At 43.1% G+C, this 25,281-nt stretch overlaps 1 non-coding gene across 1 annotated transcript; it reads right to left on the reverse strand.

The window, feature by feature from the left end:
- Positions 1-23,690: 23,690 nt before the first annotated feature.
- On the reverse strand, positions 23,691-23,763 carry TRNAG-UCC (transfer RNA glycine (anticodon UCC)). The gene has a single exon. It is a non-coding gene; the product is annotated as a tRNA-Gly (tRNA).
- Between the last annotated feature and the right edge of the window lie 1,518 nt (positions 23,764-25,281).

Raw genomic sequence — 25,281 nt, forward strand, 5'->3', positions numbered from 1 at the left:
CTTATCTAGGAAGAGGCATAAGGGAACCTCTGAGGTGATCAAAATGTTTTTGCAGCTTGATTTACATAGTAGTCCCAGGGGTAAGTTCCTTTTGTAAGAATTCATTGTGCTGTACACTTAAGATCTGGGGACTTGACTTTATACAGCTTACACCACAATAAAAGTTTAAAACTCAAGAAGTCATGGTCACTTCCCAAGGAAGCAGGAGCAAACACAGCAGAGAAAGCTGGCAGGCTCTGCCTGAAACTGGGGAGCAAGGTGGCCCAGTCTGGGCCTTCTATAGCACCATCCATGATACACAAGGGGAACATTAGAGATCTAGTTTGTCCTCTTCACTGTGCAGATGAAGGAATGGACCTCCAGGAAGGGAGAGTGCCTCAGAGTAAGGGTATGGCAGAGCCAGGAGTGAAAATGTATCCACCAGAAGTAACTGTATTAAAAACCCATGAAGCATAAAATGAAAAAAAGCACTGTTTAGTTACTATGACCTAAAACAAGGCAAATAGAAGCAAAGAAAGCCAGGTCACAGCTTTTCCTTCTGAGCATCTATCCATTCCCTGGATCACCTTCAGCCTCCTCAACTCCTGCACTGTATAAAAGCCTCATTTAGTCAATCTCTACTAATTGCAGCATCATGATAATTTCGATAGATGTTCAACTGAAGTTACCTATTACTCAGCACTCCTTCGTCAAAGATTGGGCAAAGGAGCAGTAGAAACACAATCAGAGGCAGTATGTTTGCAATACTTTAAAAAATAAAGCAGGTTTTGAGTAACACAATGGCACCCCACTCCAGTACTCTTGCCTGGAAAATCCCATGGACGGAGGAGCCTGGTAGGCTGCAGTCCATGGGGTCGCTAGGAGTCGGACACGACTGAGTGACTTCACTTTCACTTTTCACTTTCATGCATTGGAGAAGGAAATGGCAACCCACTCCAGTGTCCTTGCCTGGAGAATCCCAGGGACGGAGGAGCCTGGTGGGCTGCCGTCTATGGGGTCACACAGAGTTGGACACGACTGAAGCGACTTAGCAGCAGCAAGCACATTAAATGGAGAATGGCATGGCAACCCACTCCAGCATTCTTAGCTGGAGAATCCCGTGGACAGAGGAGCTGGGAGGGCCACAGTCTATGGGTTTGCAAAGTGTCCAACATAAGTGAAGCAATGTAGCACGCACAAGCACATCAGAAATGTTCAACAAACCATTGTCATCCTTCAAGGCTGGATTCAAGTGCCACCTACTTCGATGGCATTCACTGACGGCTCCTTTGCCTGTGTTCCTCATTCACTGGACCTCGCCTCTTATTGAAACATGCTCCTCATGGATATCTACTTATTTGTTTAAGCCTTGACTCCCTCTGCTTGGCTGTGAGCTCTTGGAAACCCTTGGTCTCATCAGTGAACAGTGGAGAGTCAGGTGTGATGAGACCAAAAGGCATTACTTACGGGTGAGGTGTCTGAACATGAGCTCAGGATAAGAGTTGAGACGTGACTCTAAACCCATGACGAGAATCCCAGTTTTTGTAAGAGCAAGGTGAGAGTAGATTGTCAGAAAATAGCGAGTGGCTCCTTGCGGCTGGAATATGGGGCAAACGTGGAGCAGGGAAGGAGGGAAGAGCAGACGAGTCTAGGGCCAGAACGAGCAGAACACTCTCAGTCACCTTTGGACTTTATCAAGTACTGAGTGGGCCTCCAGTGAAGGCTTCTGAAGCAGTGAAAGGCTCTGCTTTCTGTTTAAAACTCACCTCTTGCGGCCGTGAACTGAGGACCAAAAATGGAAACGGGTAGGCCAAAGCCTTTGACTGTGTGGATCACAACAAACTGTGGAAAATTCTGAAAGGGATGGGCATACCAGACCACCTGACCCGCCTCCTGAGGAAATCTGTGTGCAGGTCAGGAAGCAACAGTTAGAACCGGACATGGAACAGTGGACTGGTTGCAAATTGGGTAAGGAGTTTGCCAAGGCTGTATAGTATCACCGTTTATGTGACTTATATGCAGAGAACATTATGCAAAACGCTGAGCTGGATGAAGCACAAGCTGGAATCAAGATTGCTGGGAGAAATATTAATAACCTCAGATATGCAGATGGCACCACCCTTATGGCAGAAAGCAAAGAGGAACTAAAGAGCCTCTTGATGAAAGTGAAGGAGAAGAGTGAAAAAGCTGGCTTAAAACTCCAGATTCAAAAAACTAAAATCATGGCATCTAGTCCCAACACTTCATGGCAAAAAGATGGGGAAACAATGGAAACAGTGACAGACTTTATTTTTTGGGGCTCCAAAATCACTGCAGATGGTGACTGCAGCCATGAAAGTAAAAGATACTTGCTCCTTGGAAGAAAAGCTATGGCCAACCTAGACAGCATATTAAAAAACAGAGAGATTACTTTGCCAACAAAGGTCCATCTAGTCAAAGCTGTGGTTTTTCCAGTGGTCATGTATGGATGTGAGAGTTGGACCATAAAGAAAGCTGAGCACCAAATAATTGATGCTTTTGAACTGTGGTGCTGGAGAAGACTCTTAAGAGTCCCTTGGACTGCAAGGAGATCCAACCAGTCCATCCTAAAGGAGATCAGTCCTGGGTGTTCACTAGAAGGACTGATGCTGAAGCTGAAGCTCCAATACTTTGGCCACCTGATGCAAAGAACTGACTCATTGGAAAAGACCCTGATGCTGGGAAGGACTGAAGGCAGAAGGAGAAGTGGTCGACAAAGGATGGGATAGTTGGATGGCATCACCGACTTGACTGACATCAGTTTGAGTGAATTCAGGGTGTTAGTGATGGACACAGAAGCCTGGCATGCTGCAGTCCACAGGGTTGCAAATAATCGGAAACGACTGAGCAACTGAACTGAACTGAGGCCAGTAAGGGTTGCTGACGGTCTTATTTCAGGTGCAAGCAGTGGTGATGGGAAGCAAGATAGTAGATTCCAGTGATATTTTGGAGATAGAACCACTAAGACTGTTTCTGGCTTGAACAACATGGATGATGATAACCTATTCAGTTGACTAGCAATTCCTTACATTACACATGTACAAGCTGAGTATTTGTTAAGTTAAAAGTGTGAAATGATGAACTAGGTAACTGGCATTTGTTTTTGTTACTGGTTGGCTGTTCAGTTTCAAACTCATCTGCCCAAGAACAGAGTCTTTCTCTTACCCCGACCCCCACACCCAGAAGGTTGGATCCTGACCTTCACTCTCCCTGAATAAGAGCATGTGCCAAACTCCCAGTATGGCCCCTTCTTGATCCAGTTGGGATCTTGCCCACCTATGTTCCATGCTTGAAATAAACAGATGCCCTCAAGAAGTTTCCAGGTTGTTGGGAATAGGTAGATCTATAAACCAACAAGGTATGGAAAAAGTAAAGGTAGTTCTTATTCATCCATCCTTCCAACCATCTGTCTATTCATCCATCAATTCTACAAATATATTAGCCATGTCAATTGGCTAATTTCTGTTTTGTATGTTGGGACTAGAAGTGTCAAGAATAATACAGCTTAGGCCCAGAAGATCTGAGTCTTCATCCCTGACTTTCTCCATTTCCCACACATCCACCACTAAGTTCTCAAGAAGCTTCTTGATCAAGTTCTTCTAAGACACATATAACACATCTAAGATCCTCTGTTTCTGAGATCACAACTCAGGCTAATATGAGACACTGCAGAAAATTTCGAGGAAATCTGACATCAGAACAAGTTCACAGAGACAACATTCTCACAAACGACTCAGTATGTATGAATATGCTCTGGGATTCTTAGATCATTTAGAAGAGCTCAATCACCAGGGAAGGATTTCTCCCTCCAAGTTTTCTGCTATAGAAATATCTGAGCAATCTGTGCACCTCTCCAGTGGTCAAGAGATTATGCTTTCCTTAGACACACTCTAAGAGCTTGGACCTCCCTTTGGAGTCCACAAATGTCTCTGTAGGCTTGCATCATTTCCAAAAATTGAGAGACTCTCTAAAACCAGTTAAATTTGAGGACCTGTAGACAAGTGTTAATTGATACAGGTCTTAGTATCCAGAACAGGGTACCTGCCAGTCTCACAGATTTGGTTCATGTCACTAAACTAAAAGGCCATAAGAAATGGTCCTGGTGCTCTATCCTCAACCCCAGGAATTTGGTTCTATCTTTATCTTATAATTAAACCCGATTTAGAGGTCTCAGTAAAGGATTCAGTTCAGTTCAGTTCAGTCGCTCAGTCGTGTCCGACTCTTTGTGACCCCATGAACTGCAGCACGCCAGGCCTCCCTGTCCATCACCAACTCCCGGAGTCTACCCAAACTCATGTCCATTTAGTTGGTGATGCCATCCAACCATCTCATCCTCTGTCGTCCCCTTCTCCTCCTGCCTTCAATCTTCCCCAGCATCAGGGTCTTTTCCAATGAGTCAACTCTTCGCATGAGGTGGCCAAAGTATTGGAGTTTCAGCTTCAACATTAGTCCTTCCAATGAACACCCAGGACTGATCTCCTTTAGGATGGACTGGTTGGATCTCCTTGCAGTCCAAGAGACTCTCAAGAATCTTCTCCAACACCACAGTTCAAAAGCATCAATTCTTCGGCGCTCAGCTTTCTTCACAGTCAAGCACTAGAAAAATAGCGTGATATATGAACATAGAAAAGACCGAGGAAAACTTGGGAAAGACCCTGATGCTGGGAAAGATTGAGGCCAGAAGGGGGCGACAAAGGATGAGATGGTTGGATGGCATCACCGACTCAATGGATATGAGTTTGAGCAAACTGCGGGAGATAGTGAAGAACAGGGGAGTCTGGCGTGCTGCAGTCCATGGGGTCGCAAATAGTTGGGCATGACTTAGTGACTGAATAGCAAAAACAATGAACAGACATAAGGAATCTTCTTAGACCATTACATTCCGTATTTCTAGCATATTCTGTGGGGGTTCCTAAGCACTTCTTAACTAAGAGTTGGCTCTTAGAGCTGGGCAGATGCTCAAAAAACACATGAAGAATGTCATCTTTCTGATAACGTAAATCCTTGTTGTGCTCCTGCAGCACGAATGAAAGGTCAGCACATATACTGAATTAAATTGGAAAGCTTATATGAGGAACATATGACCAAATGTTAGGAAGGGAGTCAGCCAAGACATGCCAATAATCATCTGAGCTACTATGAATCTAGTGCTTTCCATGGACCAGAGATATTTTCTGATTTATTCCTCACAATAACCTTGGGACACTGGTATTATTATTATTATCCTTATTTTATGCATGAGGAATCTGAGGTCCATTGAGCTAAGGTGGCTTGCCCAAGGTCACATTGCAGCTAAGCGAAAGAGCTGCAGTTTGAATCTAGGTCTGTTTGACTCCAGAGCCTCTTAATCACTATAATTTATGGTTTTTTAACAAGAAAGCTTGTTTTTTCCATTTTCAAAACCAAAATCAATAAAATTCAAAAATCCAATGAGCACAAACCAGCTCAAAGATGGCCATACGTGGTGGAGAGGCAGGATATTGCCAGACCATGAGCTGGCGGACGTTCTGTGATTGAACAGGTACAATCATATGTGTGATTGTACAGATAAAGCAGACACTGAGAAATGAAGAAAGCCAGTTGGGGGCAGATGCGGTCCCCTGACTTCTTACTCAGTTCTGCCATTCCTACTTCCTCTTTGCTGGGCCTAATTGTTCTTGGACCTGAAAGTTTAGTCCCATTCAGTTTCTGGGCTGGTCCTCACGACAGACAAAAATCAATGCACCTGCCTTGCCCCCACCCCCCTTTCAGAGACAGTTGGTCTCATTCCCAGTATTGACTTGTGGGCTCCTGAGTTACTGTCCGAGGCAATAATCCTGACTTACTTGGAAGCACTAGATTCAAGGGCTTCCCTGATAGCTCAGTTGGTAAAGAGTCTCCCTGCAATGCAGAAGACCCCAGTTTGATTCCTGACTCAGGAAGATCCGCTGGAGAAGGGATAGGCAACCCACCTCAGTATTCTTGGGCTTCCCTTGTGGCTGAGCTGGTAAAGAATCCGCCTGCAATGTGGGAGACCTGGGTTCGATCTCTGGGTTGAGAAGATCCCCTGAAGAAGGGAAAGGTTACCCACTGCAGTATTCTGGCCTGGAGAATTCCATGGACTCTATAGTCAATGGGGTCACAAAGAGTCGAACACAACTGAACAACTTTCACTAGATTCACAGTAGCTAAGATTATTATTGGCTTGTCTCAGCTGACTCCGTCCCACGTGCATGAAGCACTGATCCTCCTAGGACTGGGTTTTCCCCAGCTCCTGGGTATTCTGTCTGATCATGCTGAACTGTTACTTCAAGGACTGCTGTTGCACCCCTATAACACTTGCCAGGGGTGGTGAGCAGAGTGGGCTTGTTCTCCTGCAAAGTTATACCAAATGTCTCAAGATTCCCTTTCAGGCCAAGGCAGGACCATATACAACAGTCTGGAAAGGAAGCAGATCCTCTAAGTCAATATTACATCAAAGATGGTCACATGTACACCTTCCACGTGGAATCTCCTTCCTGGTAGTATCCCCATAATAATAGCAAAGAGAATTCTGGCCTTTTCACGGTAATCTTGTAGTGGCAATAGAGTGGAAAGATTGAGAGTTAGAGGATCCAAGCTCAAGTCCCTTTGTCACCACTAATTATAAGCAAAGAGAAAAATAACATCAAATAAAATCTAGTATACTTGTCTGATATGCTTAATCTCACACACTGACTACTCGAACATCATGTTTGTAAGGCACCCGAGTAAGCAGTGTGGGTGGGTAAGAGCGTGATGGCATCTATAGGACTGTTCTCAGAATACTGATACCCGACGCTGCAGTTGGACGAGGCCTTTCAATTCTTATTGTGACTGCAAGATGCTTGCACTACAAAAGGTCAAAAGGGAATAATTTTGCTCCATCCAGCTCTCTCCCATCATCTCAAGATGAATTACCAAGATCTCGTGAGGTTGGTTGGGGGAAAGTCCTATGGTCATAAGACCCCTTAGCCAATCCTGCAGTCAGGGGAGTGGTTCCTGCAGATCTGCCTGGGCCTGGAGCACATAACCAATGCCTCAGGATGCACACAGGCTTTACAGATTAAGATTGGATCAACAGTGAAAACTCAGGGTTGTGTCTGCTAGAAGATAGCATGGATCCTGGCGAGGCCAACAATACACGTCCATTAGAGTGCTCCACTTTGAGAAGGCGGAGATGTGAGTGAATAATCTCCCATCCTCCCCCACCCCCAAGATGTCATGGCCTAATCCCCCGGCAGCTGTGAGCATGCTCCCTTCCATGGCTAAGGGTATTTTGCAGCTGTGATTAGTTAAGGAGCCTGGGTGGAGAGGGTAGCCAGGATTATCCAGGTGGCCCTAATGGAATCACAATTGTTCTCAAAGGGGAAGAGAGGACAAAGACAGCAGAGTGGTGCAGCATGGGCACTCAACTCTCCTTTGTGAGTTTTGAAAATGGAGGAAGGGGTCAAGAGTCCTGGAATGTAGGCAGACTCAGGCAGCCAGAAGAGGCCAGACACTTGATTCTCCACTAGAGAGTCCAGAAGCACTGTGGCCCTGCTGACACTGTGGGTTTAGCCCAGTGAAACCACTCATCTCCAGAACTGTAAGATGAGAAATCTGTATGATGTAACAGCAGAAACCAGAAACCAACAGACTATCCCATTAATTACTGATACTTGGGTGAAGAAGCAACTAGTTACTGTGAAGCCAAGACAGCTTAAACTTTAGGTGCACATTCTCCATGTGAGACCAGCAGGGATGAGGCCTAGCCTCAGTCCTTAGAGTTCAGAACTGAAGAAGGTAAGGGGACAAAACCTCCAGCTTATCCAGACCCCAGAAAAGCTCTTTGCTTCTTCAATAGCTTTGAAGTTTGTCATAGGCTCCAACATAAGTCTGCTCTCATGAAGCCAACAGGATGCTTTCTAGGGTTTGCAACACCAAGCCTTTGGGAGTGGGAGCTCTCAGTTGACGTATAGTGAACTGAGCAGGCAGGTTTGCATGCTGCAGGGCGGGTACTTTGACCAGACAAGCTCAAAGACCAGAAAGTTCTGCATGCCGGTGTCACTCATAACGAGGGTTCTGCTCAACACCGCCCACTGACAGATGCAGGAAATCATGGAAGCTGAGAAGAGGCCTTATTTAGAATACAAGTCCAAACAGAAAATGTGCCAAAAACAAGAGAAAATGATTGAAACAAACAAGAGCAAGATTTAACAAGCCAATCTAAGATCCGTTACATATTTGTTCATACCAAGGTGGGATTTTGAAGCTGATGGTGTTAAAATACCCCTATGCTTTGAAGGATCTCAGGTTTCCAAAATAATTCAGGCTTACCTTGACATAAATCCTAGCCCCCCAGCAGATCTTCCGATTACCTTAAAAAAAAAAGTTCTTTATCGGGAGAGAAAAACTCACTTTGAGGAGAATGAGAGCAGGGCTGCATGGCTCGCTGCACCGAGAGGAGGCCAGAGCAGGGCTCCCTGACTGCCAGCTGAACAAGTGGCAGAAATGACAAGCTTGATTTCCACAGGGAAAGCAGGAGCTGACTTCTCCATCTAGAAGCCCTCCCTGTTGGCAGTAGGTGAGCCACAGCCGACAGCAGTGCCTTCTGGTGCTGTGGGAAAAGATGGGTTTTGAGCTGGCAGGCAGAGAAGGGAACGCAACTCCTATTGGGGAGTCAGGGAGACTCACTGCTCAGTGTGCTCACGGTTGTCCCTCTTTCAGGACAGCCCCACGTGGGCCACACCAAAGCCTGCCAGCTCCAGACTCAGGGGGCTTGAGATGTGTTGGAAACAGAAAAGGTTAGGAGCCAGGTACAGCAATACTAACTACAGCTGGAGAAATCTCACAGTTCCAGAAAAAGAAAAGCAGCCCTCCTGGTTCACCTAGCCCTGGGAGCTTGACTTGAATACCTTGGCTTTAGAGTTAAAACGAAGGTGATCTAGCCCCTCGCTACTCAAAGCGGAGTCTCTAGACCAGCAGCGTTATCATCAGAGAGGCTGATGGAAATGATGAATCTCAGATTCCACCGCCCCAGACCTGCTGTAACACAGTTTGCAGGTTTGATTCACATGGATGTTAAACCCCCAAGGAGGACTGAGCCAGTCCTCAACTGGTATAGATGGGGAAACTGAAGTCCAGAGCAGGGAAGGAAGGAACGGCCCATGGCCAGTAGGACAGTTTTTTAATAGAGCCAGAATTAGTGCTCAGTTCCCAGGTTTTTAGCTTTCTACAACCCATCCTTTTTGTTCTTGTTCTATTTCCAATTGTTTATATTTTTCAATAGCATTTGCTCGTTTTAAAAGGGAATTATTCTAAAAGATGTTACACATCGCCTTACCTGGGCAAATGAAGATTATGAAGCAAATGGAACTCTTCCTAATGATTCAGTGTCTGATCATGCTCCGATTTTCAAGTTCTTCTCGTTGTGACTCCCAGCCTCAGTACAAAAGTGACTGTAGCGGTGAGGAGCCTGAGCTTTACAGTCCTACAGACTGAGGTACAAATCTGAAATCTGCCGTTCCTAGACTGTGCTATCTTGGTTAAGTCACTTAACCTCTCTGTGCCAAACTTTGTTCACTGGCGAAAAGGAGCCAACAATATTCCATAGGGTTACTGTAAGGAGATGGTGAATTGACTCACGTACAGCCCTTAGCACAGGGCTTGACGTAGAATGAAAAGCCAGCAAACTTTAGCTCTCATGACTGAAATGATCAGCAGCCCTGTGGAGTCTTATAGGGAGCAACCCGCCCTGGGATGGTCACAAGCCTTAATGCTCTTCAGGTTGTAGAGGCTTTTTCTTTTTCCTTCTAACCACTCAGCTTTGTTCTGGGTAAATGAGGTCAGCAGGTGTGACCTTCATAATCTCTGCAAGGGGGAAACCCCAAGAGCAATGAAACAAGAGGTACCACACTGGAGTCTTGACTTTACCCCCCAAGCACCCCAGGAAGTCAGTGCTTTTGTTTCCTTCCCTATAAAGTAACATCAGCTTAGTCTGCCTCGGAGGGTGCAGGGTGGAAAACAAAATCACATATGTGAAGCTACATGTTTATTTCAACACTGGAATCTTAGAATGCTGGAAATGAGAAGGCTCTTCAGGAATTACTTAGCTCAATCTACTCACTTTAAAAATGAGGAGCCCAGAAGAATGAGTGTAACATACTTAGCCAGGATCACAAGTCTCAGAGCCAGAGATGAATAATAGTAAACGTGATCATAAATAATAGCTACAATCTGAGTGCCTATTGTTCACTAGTGGTTCCTATAAACCTAATCTCTTTAAATCCTCACAGTCTGCTTAGTTACTATTATTGTTCCCATTTAGTGAGTGCAGAAATTAAGGGACAGAGAAATTCAATAACTAACGCAGGACAACACTGCTAGGAAATACAAAATTCCAGATTTCAGTAGAAGCCTGCCCATGCCAGAGCCTGTGGTCTTGGTGTGAGGGCCACTCCCTGCCCATGTGTAGCTAGCTCAGTGATCTGGAGACAGTACAGAAAAGGGGAAACCAGAGCCAGTGGGATGCCACTCTGCAAATCTGTGCTAATTATTCTTTGTAATTTCATTTGGGACTCCACTTTTGAGTTACTGAGTCTCCTTAAAACTGATTTTCCCCACTCAGGTTAAAGATGAGAGCTTTGTATGCCATAAGCCATCACAATATTGTAAAGTAATTATCCTCTAAATAAAAATATATGATAATATCTGCCAAAAAAAAAGATATGAGCTTTGTGCCAGGCCTTGGTCAAACTTTAAGGCAGTCAGCTTCTTGACATACTGCTTGAATTACAAGCATGCATTCCAAAGACACTCAAGTGCCAGAAGCTAGATGGTTGTGATCAACTTCTTTGACTAAAATTCCCTAGTTCCAGTCCCCAGTCTTCCCCACAGGAGCTACAAAACCATAGGAATCAGCTTCCTGCAATAATGCAGAGTATCAATAAGAACCCTAGAATGGGAGCCAAGAGAGTTTGTGCTACCACTGCCATGGGACCTTGGATGAATCCCTTTCCCTTTCTGGGCCTCAACTGCCTGACAGCGTGACCTCCCATCCCCAACTCAGTGTGGGCAAAGGGTCCTTCACTGGGGATATGGTTGACTCGTAGGCTTCACTCCACCGTTGCACTTAGCACTCCATGTTGTGAATGTTCATTTCTTTTTCATTCTCTATTACCTGTAGATTCCCTTAAGTTCTAAGCCATGTCATATTTGTCGCTGCACCCCCCAGGCCTAGCATGGTGCTTGGTGTGTAACTGGTACTAGGTAATAAGTTGTAAGCTCCCTTATGCTCCTCAAAGTTTCCAGTGGTATTTTACCCTGAATAATATAGAACAAGAACAATGGATTTATTCCATAGCAGAACTGAATTTGTTGTGGCTATTTCTGTGCATATAAAAATTACTCAGCACTTCATAGGGGAAACCATAAAATAGAGAAGCCGGCACATTAAGAGCAGATCTTAGGTCTCAAAAAGATGGAACCAGTTTGAGATTTAAGACAGAGCTGGGATCAACTGGTTATGATCAAAAAACACTGACCCTTTCTCAAGGCAATGATTTCTCTCATTTTATATCTTTTATTACTAAAATAGGGGTGGAAGACAGGGCATAACATGATGAAGCTTTCTAGAAACTCCTGGTAAAATTCATCATTCTTGTTTCCAGTGATTCCTGAGCTGTGCAGGGACTAGGTTTATAGTGCAAATTATTAGGATTTGTGCCAGAGTCCAGCTCCAGCAGGTCCAGGGGTTCCCTCAGGATGAACGGCGCTGGCGATGCGAATGAGAAGACACAGCGAGTCTCGGTGTTTCCAGGTGTCTCCTGACTTTTTTGTTTTTAAGACAGCTTTTATATTTTTAGTGGTACATAAAAACAAATGTAAAGTATAGAGTCATACCAAATCAGCTTAATGGGTCAACAGTGTTGACCTTTACCGACATCATTTGCATATCTTAGTTCATTTTGTTTACATCCTCTTCTGGCCTGGGGGCCTGCTAACATCTTGTGACTCTCCTATTGATAAGGGTTGGTCAGAACACTTTTGTATCAGGCACAGCAGGAAAGAATTCATCAATAGAAACTTTCAAGGTAAAACCAGTTTTCGGTAATCCATCCTACGCCTTGGGCTTAACAGAAAAGAATGTGGTTCCATAAAGTCATAGAACAGCAAGCTGAAGGTCAACTCTAAGTAAGAATCATCAGTTAAATCAACAATTTTCTTATTATTTGTATTAAAGCTAAACTTCTATTTATATAAATCTCTAACTATTATGCTTTCATTATATAGGCTAAATATGTTAAGAGTAAAAACATAGTAAATATAGACTAAGTAACAGTTTCATAAAGCAATATTTCTTATATTTCTTAACAAGCCTTTTTTCCTGCGAAGGGTTTTGTGCCTATAGGGGCTTTCTGTGCGGAGGCTCTCAATGCTGTTTTATTATTAAGGAGCAGTTATGCACATTAGCTCCAAAGGCACAAGTACATTTATTAAACAAACCAACATGTTAGCAAAAGGAATTTAGATCAGCATACTCTATATCCCAGATAATTTTATTTAGGGTGCTACCGTTCAGGGGCCTTGTTGATTGAGTTTTCAGACTGATCTATTTTATAAGAGAATCAGGAAAAGTCTTTTTTCTAAGTCACAGAAAATAAGAAGAGGTTTATTGTAGCAAACATCAGAAAGACAGATACCATCTTTACGGTGAGTGCTGAGGCAGCCTTCCGAGAATCCCTGAGGCCTGTGAAGCCATGCTCAGATCAGTCCTCTTTCTCATGACTCTGTCATGGGTGGGATCTCGTGAGCTGGCTCCCGGCAGATTTGGCCAAATCCCCTGCTCCCTGGAGGTAATCATTCTACATGTTACTCTTTCATTCAGCCAGCCACACAGACATATTGAAAATCCTGCTTTTGGGTTCATCTCTGGGCTCTGGTACATGGAATCTGGAGATGAAGAAGATTCACATTCTTGATGGTTTCACAGTTTGTGGGAGACAGACAGAAAAAGAAAAAATACTAGCATAGTAACTATTTAGTGGTAATGTGTGTGTGTGCTCAGTTGTGTCCAACTCTTTGCATACCCATGGACTGTAGCCCGCCAGACTCCTCTGTCCATGGAATTTCCCAGGCAAGAATACTGGAATGGGTTGCCGTTCCCTTCTCCAGGGGCTCTTCCCCACCCAGGGATTGAACTCACTTCTCTTGTGAGTGTTTATAATGGAATAAAAACTGCAGTGGGAGCTGAGAGGAGCTAGTGACTAACCCTGCTTATGGGAGTGGAAAAGGAGAAAGGAGGAAGAAGAATAAGCAGATCCAAAGCCAAAGAGGAGACCATTTGAATCAGCTCAAGTGTGTGCCTGGAGAGGGATGGGTGGCAGGAGCATTTCTGGCAGAAGAAATCAGCCAAAAACATGGAATGATAAGAAGGGAGTGTGAGTACAAGGAAGATGGGATGAGAAGAGGGAGAAGTGAGAGAGCAAAGGAGAAAGAATTGTTTCTTTAAATCTAGAGATGATTGAGAAGTTCTGAGGTATCTAGGTTAGCTAGAGAGACATTATAGAAAACAAACAAACAAACAAAAAAAAAAACATTGAGTTTCCATCAGTTAAGTGGTTCAATGAACGCCAACTGACTCCCAACTGCAAAGAAGCCACTGCATAGGGCAAAGAAATGAATGGTTCCCTGAGCCAGGAAGAAAACAGTTCAGGGATGACTCTAATTGCAGTTCATTTCCAATACAGAAACTATCAAATTCCTGACCCTCTGACATAGAACGACCCAACCCTGGTTGTTTCTTCCTGTGCTAGCAAACTTTGTTCCTGGAAAAAATACCCAGAAAACATATGGATCTACTCACTTGAAGCCAAATGTATTCATTTTATACAATGCTGCCTAACAAATCACCACAACTGAGTGGCTGAAAAAAACACTCTCATTATCTCACAGTTCCTACAGATCAGAAGTCCAACAGGCACAGCTTTGCTGGTCTCACCCTCCACTTCCAGTCTCAGTAGGATACAATCCTGGTGACAGCCAGGGCTATGGTCTCATCAGAGGCTTGACTGGGCAAAAGTATCATCTGTCCCAGCTCCTTTAGCTTGGTGGCAGAATTTACCTCCTTGTTTTTGCAGGATTAAGGTCCCTGTTTTTCTTTCTGCCTATTGGCTGAGGGAATCCTCAGATCCTGAAGTTTCTTGCCCCATGGCCTTGTCCATAAGCCCTTTTACAACACAGCTGCTGTTTCTTCAAAGCCAGCGGAGGAGGGAGAGTTTCTCTGACCTTAGGACCTTTATGCCTAGTCCCTTTTTTAAGGGCTTTTGCCTGATTAATTCAGGCGGGACTATCTCCATTTTTATGAACTTGAAATCAGCTGATTAGGAACCTTAATTTTATCTGTAAAATCTCTTCAACTTACCAGCTTCCATTGTCTAGAAGCAAGTCACAATTCTTGCCCACACTCAAGGGGTGTGAACAGCAGGAGGCAGTGGGCGTGGGGGGCACTGCAGGGTCAAGTTCACCACACCAGGTTCTGCTCTTGGGCATATTTGATAACTCCCCAATTAAACACATCATAGCTTTGAACAAAACTACCCAGATATGAAAATAATAACCTTCTTTTGCTTCTGCATTCAATTATCTAGCTGGCTTTCCATTCCTTATACCATACCGTTGGCTCTGCCCTCACATCCACCAATGACAATTCTAGAGAGATAGCCTAAGAATTTTGATTAAGAAGAAAAAGGGTATAGTGTGCCTAGGAGAGGGCTTAACACATTTTAGGTATTGAATAAATATTCCTTGGGTGGATGGATGGATGAATAAATAAATGGATAAGTGAAGAAGGTGTTCTGAATCCAGACAAACCTAAATTCCAATCTTGTTCTGCCCCTTATACATTGTGTGACCTTAGCACAGTGACTTAACCTCTGAGCCTTCATTTCTAAACCTATACATTCCCATGCCTATAAATTGGAAATTGTAATACCTCCCTCACAAGAAGCCATATAATACAGTAGTTAGGAGCATAAACTATACAGGCAGACTCCTTGATTTTATCCCCAACTTACACTCACAGCTCCTGGACTAACAACAGAACCTGCTTCATAGCCTTGGTGCAAAAATGCCGTGACATACTACCTATGAAGGTTTTAGGGCAGGATATGGCAGTTAGTCGGAGAAGGCATTGGCACCCCACTCCAGTACTTTTGCCTGGAGAATCCCAGGGGCAGCGGAGCCTGGTGGGCTGCCGTCTATGGGGTCGCACAGAGTCGGACACGACTGAAGCGACTTAGCAGCATGGCAGTTAGTATGCATAACATGTTACTGTTAGTACTGTTACTGAAACTTACTAACATGACAGGCTGCTGTCCTTGTTCAAGAAATGTTATTAATAATTACCTTTCCCAGTCCAGCTGGCCTTAACTCCTTTCCCCCTTTACTAAGTGGATCAAGATCTCTCTCTCTGTCTCTGTGTGTGTGTGTGTGTGTGTGTGTGTGTGTGTGTCTTCCTCATCTTCAAACTGGACACAGGAAATCATTAAGGGTTAAGTGGGACGCCCCAAATCAATGGTTTTCAAATTCTTTTTTTTAAGCCATGAAGTGTTTCCTTCAGAGGAAATTCTCTGGAGAAGACGAATGAAATCAACACATATAAGTGGCTGTTCTGTTTGAAGCTGCTTGGTGGGACAGACCCCAAGCTTAACTCTCTCTCCGTCTCTTTCTTTCTCTCTCTCTCACATGCACAGATGCACACAGTGCCCCTCTGAGGATGAGGAAGCTCCAGAGTTCTAAACAGCATGATTTGATAGCCTCTAAATTACCAGCTCTTAAACCTGGCAGATTCAAATACAGACAGCTGGAACATGGGATTTTTTTCAAGCAGCCATTCCGCCCCTATCTGGTTCAGAAAACAGAAGATCCTCTTTTTCATCCCCCAAAGAAAATCCTGATTATTCTCAACTATCACCATGGCCCATTCTTCTTGCTAGGAATTGAATTGGGACTGTGGATGTGAAGCAATTCTACCAGTGAAAAGTCTGCTGAGGAATTTATGGGAAAGGGTCTTCTACTAACAAGAGAAATTCTAAGGAAGAGAGACCCTCTTCTGCTGTACTCTGCCCAGGTATGGCCTATAGAGGCAGCCATCTCCTAACTGTGAGGTGACCTTACCTCAGGCAAAACCACTGAGAATGGCAGACTGAAGGATGAAGAGAACCTGTGCCCTCAGGGACATCACTTAACTCTCAAATCAGCAGGGGATTTCCTTTTGTTAAGACTTCTTGTTAGATGAATTAACCGTTCTTTTTGAGAGTGTTACTCAAAGTATCAGCATCATCTTTTTAGACATGCAAATTCTCAGACCCCAACAAAACCACTGAGTCCAAAGGTCCTGGGGTTGGAGGCCAGCCCTCTGGGTTTTAACAGGCCTTTAGGTAATGCTGATGTGTGCATGGGACCACTGAGAACTAAGCCATTTTGAGGTGTTTTTGTAAAATTTATAGCCAAGTATTTTCCTTTATTTTTTGTTCTTTTTCATATTATCTTTTGGATCTCTAATTTGTTTATTTATTAATTTTTATTGGAGTATTGCTACTTTATAATGTTGTGTTAGTTTCTGCTGTACAAACAACAAAGTGAATCTGTTACACATATACATATATCCTCTCTTTTTTGGATTTCCTTCCCATTCAGATCACCACAGAGCACGCAGTACACTTTCCTGTTCTATACAGTAGGTTCGCATTAGTTATCTATTTTATACATAGTAGTCTATATGCATCAATTCCAATGTCCCAATTCCTCCCACCCCCGCGCCCCATAGCCAAGTATTTGAACTGAGACTAAAATGGATATAAAATTTCCAAGCCTGAGTTCTGTTAGTTTTTATATGCTCATTGATGATAGTCCCTTGGGCTCGGGCTGAGACCTGAGCTTGTAGGATTGGTCTAGGAATAGCATGAGGGACAGGTCTCACAGTCCTCCTCTCCCACCTCTTCTTCTACTCCTCAGACAGGCTCATGACTCTCCCCCAAACTGTACTTTCTTTCCTTCTTTCTTCTCTTTCCTTTTCTCAGGGTAGGTACCTCATTTTCAGTGCCTCCTGCACATCTACTTCTTCTAGGCCTGTTCAGGCCTCCAGAAATACCTCAATGTGAAAGGCCTTGCTATGTACAAGTTGTTCTTTTAAGCTTTATAACAACCTTGGAGACAAAAGTTATCACCATATTTTCCATACAGGGAAAAAAAAAAAAAAACAAGCTTCTGAAAACTTTTCTAAGGGAATTTTCAAGGTTACCAGGCCAGCAGGGCATGAAGCCTGGGTCTTGACTCCATTAACTGTTCTTTCATGAACAGCAATACCAAACTGGCAATGGCCATTGGAATAACGTTTTGGTCATTTGTGTTGGAGAGACATAGAGCAATCCAAAATAACTCATAGGATACCTCACCACCACCAGCAATCCAATTGCCTTGAGTGCTATTCAGAAACACCCCCCAGTGTTAGTTCTACTTTTACACAAATTTACTACTATTACAGACTCCTCCTGGGGAGGTCATTGAAGTGAAAGTTGCTCAGTCATGTCCAACTCTTTGCGGCCCCACGGACTATACAGTCCATGGAGCTCTCCAGGCCAGGATACTGGAATGGGTATCCTTTCCCTTCTCCAGGGGATCTTCCCAACTCAGGGATTGAACCCAGGTCTTCCGCATTGCAGGCAGATTCTTTACCAGCTGAGCCACCAGGGAAGCCCAAGAATACTGGAGTGGATAGCCTATCCCTTCTCCAGTGGATCTTCCTGACCAGGGAATCGAACCAGGGTCTCCTGCATTGCAGGTGGATTGGGAGGTCAAGAACTAAATAAAGGTGGTGGAAAGATCAACCAGGAGGCTAAGAGTACAAACCATTCAGAGGTTCTGGAAATTCAATTTGATATGTTTAAAGACTCTGAGATGTAGGGGCATGGATAGATTAGGAGTTTGGTATTAGCAGGTAGAAGCTGCTATGTGTAGAATAGATAAACAACAAGAGCCTACTGTAGAGCACAGGGAACTAATTCAGTTGTTGTTTAGTTGCTAAGTCGTATCCAACTTTTTTTTGACCCCATGGACTGGAGCCTGCCAGGCTCCTCTGTCCATGGGATTTCCCAGGCAAGAATATTGGAGTGGGTTGTGATTTCCTTCTCCAGGGGACCTTCTTGACCCAGGAATTGAACCCATGTTTCCTGCATTGGCAGGCAGATTCTTTACCACTGAGTTACCTGGGAAGCTCTGATGCTGAAAGACTGGGAGTCAAAAGACTTAGGTTAATTTCAAGCTATGTCACTTACTAGTCATTAGTTGTTGTTGTTGCTCAGTCATGTCTGACTCTTTCTGACACCACGGACACACCAGGCTTCCCTGTCCTTCACCATCTCCCAGAGCTTGTTCAAACTCATGTACATTCAGCTGGTGATGCCCTCAAACCAGCTCATCCTCTGTCGACCTCTTCTTTTCCTGCCTTCAATCTTTCCCAACATCAAGGTCTTTTCTAATGAATCAGCTCTTCAAATCAGGTAGCCAAAGTATTGGAGCTTCAGCTACAGCATCAGTCCTTCCAGTGAATATTCAGGATTAATTTCCTTTAGAATTGACTGGTTTGCTCTCCTTGCAGTCCAAGGGACTCTCAAGAGTCTTCTCCAACACCACAGTTCAAAAGAATCAATTCTTCGATGCTCAGGCTTATTTATGGTACAACTCTCACGTCCATACATGACTACTGGAAAAACCATAACTTTGACTATATGGATCTTTGTTGGCAAAGTAATATAATATAACTCAACTTCTATGAGCCTCAGTTTTCTTAGCTGTAGAATGGGGATAATAATCCCACTACCTTATGGGCCTTTTATGGGGAGAGAAGTACTAAATGAGATAATGCACATACAAACACTTAATCACTGGTAGACTGTAGCCTCGGAGAAGGCAATGGCAACCCACTTCAGTGTTCTTGCCTGGAGAATCCCAGGGATGGCGGAGCCTGGTGGGCTGCCGTCTATGGGGTCGCACAGAGTCTGGAACGACTGAAGCAACTTAGCAGCAGCAACAGCAGCAGCAGACTGTAGCCTGCCATGTTCCTCTATCCACGGGATTCTGCAGGCAAGAATACTGGAGTCGGTTGCCATTCCCTTCTCCAGGGGATCTTCCCGACCCAAATCTCCCACATTGCAGGCAGATTCTTTACTGTCTGAGCCACCAGAGAAGCCCATAAATGAGATAATACACATACAAATACCAAATCACTGGTAATATAGTGGGTTGTGTATGTGTGCTGAATTGCTTCAGTCTTGTCTGATTCTGTGCAACCCTATGGACTGTAACCTGCCAGGCTCCTCTGTCCATAGGATTCTCCAGGCAAGAAAACTGGAGTGTGTTACCATTTCCTATTGGCAGGAAGGGGATCTTCCTGACCAGGATCTAACCCAGTGTCTCTTATATCTTCTGCATTAGCAGGTGAGTTCTTTACCACTAGCACCACCTGGGCAGCCCATACTGGATTGGCATTAAATATTAATAAAATAAGTTTCTATATATTGAGTGTTTACTCTTTGCAAGCCTGTTGCCAAGGCTTTACCTGTATTATTTCTTTGGATCCTTACAACAATCCTTAGGATAACCATTCTATTATATTCTCCATGTTACAGATGAAGAAGCAAATTTAGGTTAAATAACAGCTTCCCCAAGTTTAAATAGTTAGCTCCTGGCAGACCTAGGATTCAATACCAAGACTCTCTGATTGCAAAGACCATTATGTGAATACTATTACTGTGCCCGTTTTACAGACGAGAGAAACCAAAATCTTAAAGACAGGATGTAACCTGTCAAATTAGTAGATGTCAAAGCTGGGATACAAACCCAGTTAAGATTCTCATCCTGAGGCTTTTAGTTACACATAGTCTCACTGCCTCCAGGAGATCCTTGGTTAAGCAATTAGCATAGCATGAAGTAAAGGGCATGGGCACAGAGTCTCTTCATCAACACGTGGATTTTAAGTACTGATAGATATGTTTCTTTGCTCCTGTTTTGGCTTGGCACCATTCTTGGCAACACCTGGGGTTTCTATATATCACAGTCTTGTTGTGATGCCTTGTCTGAAGATAAAAGAAACAAAAAGAGTATGATGGTATTTATTTACAGTACCAGATGCAAGTGACTAAGGCAGTAGCAATCACGTTAGTTCTTGGACTCTCTGATTCTGCTATATTTAAAATGGATAACCAACAAGGCCCTAATGTATAGCACAGGGAACTCTGCTCAATGTTATGTGGCAGCCTGATTTGGAGGGGAGATTGGGGGAGGATGGATGAATGTATATGTATGGCTCAGTCCCTTTTCTGTCCACCTGAAATTATCACAAAATTGTTAATCAGCTCTCCCCTAATACAAAATAAAAAGGTTGTTTTTTTAAAGAAAAAATCAGATTTTTGAGTTTTTCAGATAGAAATATTTCTTTTAAGTACATAGATACAAGACAACTGCTGCCACGAAAGTTCCAGACTATGGGTGTTAGGAGTATCCTGCTTTCTTTATTAGTAATATGTGTTATACTTGGGAACCATTACTAAACAGCTAGCAGGCATCAATGGCAGAAGCTTGTTCATTTCTGGATCAGATCACCTGTGGTCCTCCAGCAAAAGAGATACATAGGGAACACTGGCACATTACCAGTTCAGTTCAGCTCAGTCACTCAGTTGTGTCCGACTCTTTGTGACCCCGTGGACTGCAGCACGCCAGGCTTCCCTCTCCATCACAAACTCCCAGAGCTTGCTCAAACTCATGTCCATTGAGTTGGCGATGCCAACCAATGAAGTTATTGATATTTCTCCTGGCAATCTTGATTCCAGCTTGTGCTTCATCCAGCCCGGCATTTCACATAATGCACTCTTGCATATAAGTTAAACAAGCAGGGTGACAATATATAGCCTTGACATACTCCTTTCCCAATTTGGAACCAGTCCATTGTTCCATGTCCTGTTCTAACTATCACTTCTTGACCTGCATTCAGGTTTCACAGGAGGCAGGTAAGGTCGTCTGGTATTCACATCTCTTTCAGAATTTTCCACAGTTTATTTTGATCCCCATAGTCAAAGACTTTGGCATGATCAATAAAACAGAAGTAGATGTTTTTTTTTTTTTTTTCTGGAATTATCTTGCTAGTTCTATGATCCAATGGATGTTGGCAATTTGAACTCTGCTTCCTCTGCCTTTTCTAAATCCAGCTTGAACATCAAAGTTCTCGGTTCACGTACTGTTGAAGCCTAGCTTGGAGAATTTTGAGCATTATTTTGCTAGTGTGTGAGATGAGTGCAACTGTGCAGTAGTTTGAATATTCTTTGGCATCACCCTTCTCTGGGACTGGAATGAAAACTGACCTTTTCCAGTCCTGTGGCCACTGCTGAGTTTTCCAAATTTGCTGGCGCATTACCAGAACAGATCAACAGAGATCCATATCTGAGGAGAAGAAGAGACCAACAGAAAATGAGAACAGGCATGCCTGAAGAGGGGGGCATACAGACAAACCACAGTGAAGCACATACATTCAAAATGTAGTGATGAGTCTTTCTTCCTAGATTTAACTATGGGGAATAAATGAGATGAAGGGGATACAAAAGTCCTGGCACATAGGTTGTGCTAAAAAAAATTTCAGAACAAAAGCAGGCACATGGGGGCCAGAGGATCCCAACCACTGGGCAGGGCCCTGAAGCAGGTTGCTCTCCCTGGGCTCGGCTCACTCAGTGACCCTGATAACCCAGTACTTCCAGTTCACAGTAGGCTTCACAGGATAAGTCTTAACACCAACTTTTAACACAGCAACTGATATTTACAAATTCATATTCCTACTGTTCTTGAGGGTACTTGAAACAACTCTCCCTGAAGCAAGGAAAGTGTCACTGCTGAGGTTTTTTCTATCAAAATGTACATAATGAATATTTTTAACTGTTTGAATCAAGAGAACCTCTATTAATTCACATGTGATGGAGACCAAGGTAGGGAGGAATAGGAAAAAAGAGATAGCAGAGGGGGTTAAAAGCAATTATGAATTTGAGCATTGATTTAGCCCAAGGAAATCACAAAAACAAACCAAATCAAATACAAAAACAAGAAGTGAAGACTTCCGGGATGGTCCTGGCATTTGCTGGAGGGTAGAGTATAGTCCCTTGAGAGACCCTTGGACAGCAAGGAGATCAAACCAGTCAATCCTAAAGGCAATCAACCTTGAATATTCACTGGAAGGACTGATGCTGAAGTTGAAGCTCCAATACTTTGGCTACCTGATACGAAGAGCTGACTCACTGGAAAAGACCCTGATGCTGGGAAAGATTGAGGGCAGGAGGAGAAGGGGGCAGCAGAGGATGAGATGGTTGGATAGCATCATGGACTCAATGGACATGAGTTTGAGCAAATGCTAGGAGATAGTGAAGGACAGGGAAGCCTGGCTTATGCAGTACATGGGGTCACAAAGAGTCAGACACAACTTAACAACTGAACAACAACAACCAAGAAGATACTGAGACCTACTTCAACATCTCTTTCAAGTTTCTAGATACTTTCATGTAATACCTAAATGATATGGAATCTTTTACAATAAATGTCTCATTAAATCTAAATTAAGTGCTTTAGATACTTAAAATGTGATCAATTTGGGGCTGTATCTTGTTTCTTTCATGGCTTAAAAATCATGCAAAATGTGTTTATAGTGCATTTCTGCTCCAGTAAATCTGACAAAAAATGGTTCATATTTATGGTATCCATGCCTGAGCCTGACAACTACATCTGTGGCAAGAGAAGTCTCAAGGGGCCAACTCATAACTCAGAAGACAGATCAGTCATCCAACATATTTAAAAGGGAATTTGAATTAGACCATCCCACCCATTAACGTGATTAGGATTAGTTGACAGGGCATAATTCAATTTACAAATGAAAAATTCTTTTCTTTTTTCTTCTTTATTGAAATTAAGGTGTCTGCCACTAATGTATTCAAATTAAGACACAAGGAATTTGGGTAGTTGTATGTGCCTATGAGGTCATATAAAACTCATTGTACTTGTGTCTGGGAAAATGATTTCTCTTTCAGCATTAATAAAACTAAAAAATGAATGGCTTTATGATAAGTCATTGAATCAGGCTATAGTTCCAAAAACTTACTTTTTAATTATAACATTAAAGGCACCTTTAATTGATGTGCTGGCCTCAAATGAAAAACACTACTGACAGAGCTCTGGAAACAATTAAGATAATCCTGTCAAGAGGAATAGAAGTGGCATATTCCGATTAGCCCAATGGCCTGCTGGATTTCAGAATTCTGTTCTCTTGTTTCCCTTTCCCCATTCTCTCTCAAAGGTCATCCATTGAAAAGTAGTCCATTCCCTTGTTTGTTACTGACTCCAGCTAGAGCAGGGCAGAGGAAGAGATCTAAAGTACAGGTCAAACTCAGAGGTGAGGATTTGCTGACTTCTCATTTGCTCTAGTGCCACAGTATAGTATATTAGACATAAAAGGAGATCTGACTATTTTGGAAAGAAGACTGTCAAAATTAAGCTAGGGATATTTTCTCTTTTAAATTCTTAAAAAAAATATTTATTTATTTGACTGTGCCTGTTCTTAGTTGCAGAATGCAGGATCTTTAATTGTGGCATGCGCACTCTTAGTTGTGGCATGTGGGATCTATTTCCCTGACCAGGGATTGAACTCAGGCCCTCCGCATTGGAAGTGCAGAGTCTTAGCCACTGGACCACCAGGGAAGTTCCAATAGGGATATTTTCTTATGGATGAAGTGCCATAGATTTTCAGCTCAAGCCATTGAAGGCCACCGAGTTCCAGAGGGAAAGGGGCATGATTTGAGATGAGTAGTGTCTTGCCACAAGCAGCACAACATTTGTCGTTCTTTTATTCTCCCAAGTGTTTTTAGAGGAAGGGTGTCTTGGGCAGAACTGCATTCCATTTTCTTTTTAAGCACTCATTATCTCTCAGGGACTGAGCTAAGGGCTAAACTTATAACACCTCATGTATCCTTTAAAACAATCCTATGTGAAGGTGTGGCTGAGCCTGCTAGCTGCCTATCAAATATCCCTTCTTTCTTGCTTCATAAAGAGAATTATGATTTTATTTGTCATAGCATGGCTACTAACTAAACACATTTCCTGGCCTCCCCTGCAGTCATGTGTGGTCATGCTAAGTTCAGGTCAATTACATAAAACTGGAAGTATTATGATTATGTCAGACTTCAAGACAGGCTTTTTATTTTTTTTTATTTTTTATTTTTTTAAATTTATTTATTTTAGTTGGAGGCTAATTACTTTACAATATTGTAGTGGTTTTTGCCATACACTGATATGAATCAGCCATGGGTTTACATGTGTTCACCATCTTGAACCCCTCTCCCACCTCCCTCCCCATCCCATCCCTCTGGGTCATCCCAGTGCACTAGCCCTGAGCACCCTGCAAGACAGGGTTTTTAAAGGGAGCTGTCTCAACACAGACATGGACCCTTTTTACCCTCCAACCATTCTTTCTTCCTGCTGCGTGGAATATAGTCCAAATGGCTGGAGCTTCAGCAACCTCATGACTATGAGGTGACTTGAAGATGGAACCCAAGGTGCTAGTGTGGTAGAATAGAAAGACATAAAGGAACTGGATCCCTATTGATCTTGGAAATTTTGCGTTAGTCCTGGACTTCCTGCTGCTAGACTTCTTTCACATGAGACATAAAGTTCATTCTTTTTAAATTACTATTATCTTAGATTTTCTGTTTTATGAAGTAAAGCCTAATCAATACTCCTAATGCAAGAAGACACTATTATCATACTTATTTTACAGATGGGAAAATGGAAATTTATAGAAGTTTATTAACTCATCTAAGATCCTAGAGCTACTAATTGCTGAAGCACAGCTTTTAACCCAAATACTATTTGTATGAAGAGGGCATGGGAATCCACTCCAGTATTCTTGCCTCGAGAATCCTCATGGACAGAGAAGCCTGGCAGGCTTCCATGTGGTCAGAAAGAGTCAGACATGACTGAGTGACTAAGCAGCAGCAGCAGCATGATTTTTATGTGTATAATGTGGGGGTGTGTGCACACACAAGCATATGCATTATATACTACCTCTAGTGAATATTAGTTACATTTATATTTTGTACTTTTTTATTATACCTTCCTCTGTAAAAAAAAAAAATAATATAGTTAACATTTATTGAATACCTAAAATGTATCAGGCATGTTGGCAACTTTTCATCCATTAAATCATTTAATCCTCACAGC

Source organism: Giraffa tippelskirchi, chromosome X (assembly GCF_054371585.1).
Source record: "Giraffa tippelskirchi isolate mGirTip1 chromosome X, T2T-mGirTip1v1.2.pri, whole genome shotgun sequence".
NCBI lineage: Eukaryota > Metazoa > Chordata > Mammalia > Artiodactyla > Giraffidae > Giraffa > Giraffa tippelskirchi.